Raw genomic sequence first — 5,718 nt, 5'->3', positions numbered from 1 at the left:
GGGGATGAGAAATAGGCAGTTTAAAATGGGTACGCATATTTTGCCATATGTTTCAATTGCGCCCCCTATCAAGAAGAAGTTTTAAAATATGATATTCAAATTATCATTATTATGTTGGACTGACATGCTACATATTGTTCTGAACGTCAATTGTGCTTGGATCGGACGTCATCTTGATCTTTCTTCTCTGGAATGGCCATGCGGCAGGTAAGGACCAAATTATAACTTGGAATGTAACGTAAACTCACCCCATTCCGTACAAATGTGCGCAAACTCGTACATCGCCTTGGTCCGTACAATTGACCTTATTTTAGCGTCCCAAAAACGTAATACTTCCAGATCAACTGTAATGTCAATACCATTGTAAAGCACAATTTATCCCCTTTCCAACATTATCAAATACATGACCTAAACGCTGCCCGTTTCTGCATAATTCAAGCAGGCAATGAGCCCCGTCGGGTCTTTTTAAAAATGGCGGGTGGGGAAGCTAAACTAATGTGTGATAGTGAGAAGGAGAGATGTTGTGTGGGAAAATTGCTTTTTTTCACTCGATCTGTCCAACTTATCACCTTATCGCCTCTAAAATGTAAATAAAACACTATAAAGAGTTTATATAATGTGTCATTACATACCTATTTGAAGGTTTGTGTCGAATTTGAATCGGGTTTTTAGGGCGGTGCTAAAGTGATCTTAGAAGTAAACAGCGGCTTTGAGAATGATGATCGCATGCAATGATGACGCAAAAAATGACTAGGTATCCCCCCTTACCCCCGTCACTGTCCATTTCTTGTTTTTAAACGATGAGAGAAGTGCTACACCTGGTGAAGAGAGACTGTAAGACAGAAATAGTTGCTTAATGCGTGCTGTACGTTACGACATGACACGTCACGATGTAACCTCCCGCCTCCCGGGTGGCGCAGTGGTCTAGGGCACTGCATCGCAGTGCTAGCTGCGCCACCAGAGTCTCTGGGTTCGCTCCCAGGCTGGGCTGGGTTCGCGCCCAGGCTCTGTCGCAGCCGGCCGCAACCGGGAGGTCCGTGGGGCGACGCACAATTGGCATAGCGTCGTCCGGGTTAGGGAGGGTTTGGCCGGTAGGGATATCCTTGTCTCAGTATGTAAAATGTAATGAAATGTAAAAAATAAAAAATAAAAAAAAAAGTTATAAAATGTATGCACTCTACTGTAAGTCGCTCTGGATAAGAGCGTCTGCTAAATGACTAAAATGTAATGTAAATGTAACGGAGGGTCAGTTTTTTCAACTTTTCTCCAATACTATAGAACCATTACCATGTCGATCAACGCATGAATAGAAACCTAGTTCACATCCCCGATTTTGAAGTCAACACAGTCGCTACAGTCCCAATAGTTTTCTTTGTAGCCTCGTTTGAATGTTGCGGTTGCGCACATTTGTACGGAATGGGGTGAGTTTACGTTAGCTAGTAAGTTAGCAGGGCATTTACTCGCCTCAGCGCTGTTTCTAACTTTCGTCATTTTTGTGTACGTTTTATATTAAACGAATTAGCTATGTAAAATATTAGTTACCTAACTTTCCAAAAAAAGCATCGTCAGCAAACATTACAGTAAAACTGAACACATGGTGCCCCTGCAATTTAATGTTTGCCTGCTAGGCAAGCTAGCCAGGCAGAGTGGAACGAACAATACATAGCTAGCTAACTACACCTAGCTATCTTATTCAAAAAAAGGTGTTGAAGTTTGACGTTTAACACTGTTGTTTCTTTTTGCATATTCCCTTGTATAGAAATAATAATTTTTTGTAAGTTATCCCAAGTATATTGAGGTAACTATTTGCATCAGCTTTTAAGTATAGTTGTGAGTATATATTTGAGTAGTAGGAACCCAATTTAAATACATTTTACTAACCTGAGTACCATAAGTAACCGAGTAAAAACCATTTGTAGATAAAACAGAATATCAATTACGATACTGAGTAAATTCAGCAAATTAAACTTACAATATTAGTTCTGTAACTGATTACATTAAGTATATCAAACTTATTTCTGGGACTTGAAGGACTTAAGCAGGTAAGAAAAAAAGTTCTGAACCTGATCAAATTAAGTTGAATGAAACGGACACCTCACAAGTCTTCAACTGGCAGCTACAATAAATAGTACCCTCAAAACACCAGTTTCAACGTCAACAGTGAAGAGGCGCCTCCGGGATGCTTGCCTTCGAGACAGAGTTGGAAAGAAAAAGCCATATCTCAGACTGGCCAATAAAAAGAAAAAAGATGGGCAAAAGGACACAGACACTGGACAGAGGAACTCTGCCTAGAAGGCCAGCATCCCGGAGTCGCCTCTTCACTGTTGACGTTGAGACTGGTGTTTTGCGGGTACTATTTAATGAAGCTGCCAGTTGAGGACTTGTGAGGCGTCTGTTTCTCAAACTAAACACTCTACTGTACTTGTCCTCTTGCTCAGTTGTGCACCGGGGCCTCCCACTCCTCCCTCTATTCTGGTTAGAGCCAGTTTGCGCTGTTCTGTGAAGGGAGTAGTACACAGCGTTGTACGTGATCTTCAGTTTCTTAGCAATTTCTCGCATGGAATAGCCATTTCTCAGAACAAGAATAGACTGATGAGTTTCAGATCAAAGTTCTTTGTTTCTGGCCACTTTGAGCCTGTAATCAAACCCACACATGCTGATGCTCCAGATACTCAACTAGTCTAAAGAAGGCTTCTTTAATCAGAACAACAGTTTTCAGCTGTGCTAACATAATTGCAAAATAATTTTCTAATGATCACTTAGTCTTTTAAAATGGTAAACTTGGATTAGCTAACACAACGTGCCATTGGAACACAGGAGTGATGGTTGCTGATAATGGGCCTCTGTATGCCTATGTAGACATTCCATTAAAAATCAGCCGTTTCCAGCTACAATTGTCATTTACAACATTAACAATGTCTACACTGTATTTCTGATCAATTTTATGTTATTTTAATGGACATAAATGTGCTTTACTTTCAAAAACAAGGACATTTCTAAATTACCCCAAACTTTTGAACAGTAGTGTATTTGCGTTTAATACACTAAAAGCGAAGTATATTGTACTTAAAAATCCTCCTTGTTGGATTTACTTAAAAGGCTGATGCAAATAGTTACCTACATTTTTTAAAAGTGAAAGGTTTACAATATTTTTTACAGTGTAAAAGAAATGCATATTTTAGAGGTTTAAAAAGGAACCGAAAGGAACAATATAAAATTATACTCCTTTGGGTTCGAACTGGTTCACAACTTTATTTTGCTGGTTGGAAACAGTGGAACGGAACGAAAAAGAATAATGGTTCAGAACAAAACAAGTAATTTTGGTTCCCAGTGGAGGCTACTGAGGGGAGAACAGCTCATAATAATGGCTGGAACAGAGCAAATGGAATGGCATCAAACACCTGGAAACCATGTGTTTGATGTATTTGATACCATTCCATTGATTCCGCTCCAGTCAGTACCACAAGCCCGTTCTCCCCAATTAAGATGGTTCCAATCCCTGGTTTCACACAACAATAAGACTTTCTGCTCTGCAAATTTAGACTGCCAGGTTTTGGGCATTCTGAATAGTATTGTGTTGAACAGTTTTGTCAGATTGTCACCTCTTACCTGGACTGCTGCAACGCTCATCTCTATAGCCTTTCAGTCAACCCTCTTCAATATGTTCAGAATTCTGTTGCTTCAGTGCTCACCCTGAAGGGTACACCATTTTGGTGTTCCCGTTATGGCTAAATCTTTTTGCAGCCATTCTGATGGGCTGGCAGGAGAGGTCAAAATATAGTGTTCTCCCTCCTCTGGGTCCTTTTCTGATGTTATGGTATAAAGTAAAGTTGCGGACTGTTGGATAACTTTGCAGGCAGGCTGTATGCAACTTCTCACCATTGTGCACATTGTCTGAATGCTATTAAACCTTTAAAAGACCATTGTTGTTCGATCTATCCTCGGATCCTTTATTTCACACCACTGGAAACCAATACTTCCCTACATCTGCACCAAAACCTGGGAAAACATCACATCCACCGCTCACCTACAAATCTCTCCATGTCCTGGTTCTTTCTTACCTCTTACATGCTGCACACCTAAATCCCCTGTCACTCACTTTACTCATCTGACTCGGGTTTCCTTATCACCCCCAACACCAGACTCCTGGCCACTGGGAACCTTGTCTACAGCACCTTCAGCTCAGCTGCACTCAACTAATTTGTGTATTTAAAACCAGACTCACAAGCTATCTCTTAGGACAACACCTATGTTACCCTCCACTCATCCCCTATAGTTTCCCATTTCCTGTTAAATGTTTTTTGACTAGAACCCAACACTTTGATCATATTACTCCAGTGCTAGCCTTCCTGTTAAGGCTAGGGCTGATTTCAAGGTTTACTGTTAACCTACAACGCATTGCATGGACTTGCTCCTATTTATGTCTATGATTTGATCCTGCCATACATACCTACATGTACGCTACAGTCACAAGACCCAGGCCTCCTTATTGTCCCCAGAATTTTGAAGGAAACAGCTGGAGAGCTCCTCTTTTATGGGATGGTCTGCAGATCCATGTGAGAGAAGCAGATTCGGTCTTAACCTTTAAGTCTTTACTGAAGACTAATTTCTTCAGTAGGTCCTATGATTAAGTGTAGTCTGGCTGAGGGGTACGAAGGTGAACGGCAAGGCAGTGGCGAGAGGAACCACCCTTGCTGTCTCTGCCTGGACAGCTCCCCACTCTCTCTTGGGATTCTCTGCCTTTGACCCTATTATGGAGGCCGAGTCACTGGCTTGCTCACGCTCTCCCATGCCGTCCCTATGAGGGTGCATCACGTCATGCCAGGCTTTGTTCGCTATACTCGACTCCCTTGGGTGGGTTGAGTCACTGATGTAATCTTCCTGTCCGGTTTTGCGCCCCCTAGGGCTAGTGCGGTGTAGGAACGTTAGCACAATGCATTAGCACAACGACTGTAAGTCATTGTTAGCACAATGACTAAGTCTACAGGAACAGTTAGCTTGCAAGCTGTTCCTGTTCATCCGACTCTGGGAAAGTAGTTAAATGGCTTCATTGACAATGTCTCATCCTATCCATTTAACATTGAGAAAAGTACAGTCATTGAAGCTGATTACAGGTTTTTTTCTGTATAGAAAATTGTCAAGCGGGTCATCTAAGTCACGTGTCAAGCTCGTTCCACGGAACTCCCCTCATCTTGTTGTCTAGGTCTTAATTGAAAGGAAAAAACAAAAAACAGCAGACATTAGGCCCTCCATGGAATGAGTTTGACACCACTGATCTAAGTGGTAATTTTCTGGATGGAAAAACTGTTTCAGTGTTAACTTAAACGACCAAAACCAGAGAGAAAGCATGCAGCAAAGATATTGAGTATTGGGACAGTGACAAATATTTGATTGTTTTGGCTCTGTTCTCCAGCACTTTGGATTTGAAATGATACAATGACTGAGGTTAAAGTGCAGACTGTCAGCTTTCATTTGAGGGTAATTTCATCCATATCGGGTGAAATTAAGGCACTTTTTGTACATAGTCCCCCCATTTTAGAACTAACAAATCAAAAATAAAAGCTAGACAGTCATGGAGAATCGAAAATTCCAAAAACCGGGCATTCAGGCACATGCCCATTGGTTTTGTTATGTTTGAGCAGAGGAGCACATTATTAGCCATGGTGAAATGCATAGTATTGGAGAAAATTAGCTTTAAAACTGCAAAATGGACTCTCA

The sequence above is a fragment of the Salvelinus namaycush genome, chromosome 9 (assembly GCF_016432855.1).
Source record: "Salvelinus namaycush isolate Seneca chromosome 9, SaNama_1.0, whole genome shotgun sequence".
In the NCBI taxonomy this organism is placed as follows: Eukaryota; Metazoa; Chordata; class Actinopteri; order Salmoniformes; family Salmonidae; genus Salvelinus; species Salvelinus namaycush.
Note: the sequence above shows the minus strand (reverse complement) of the source record.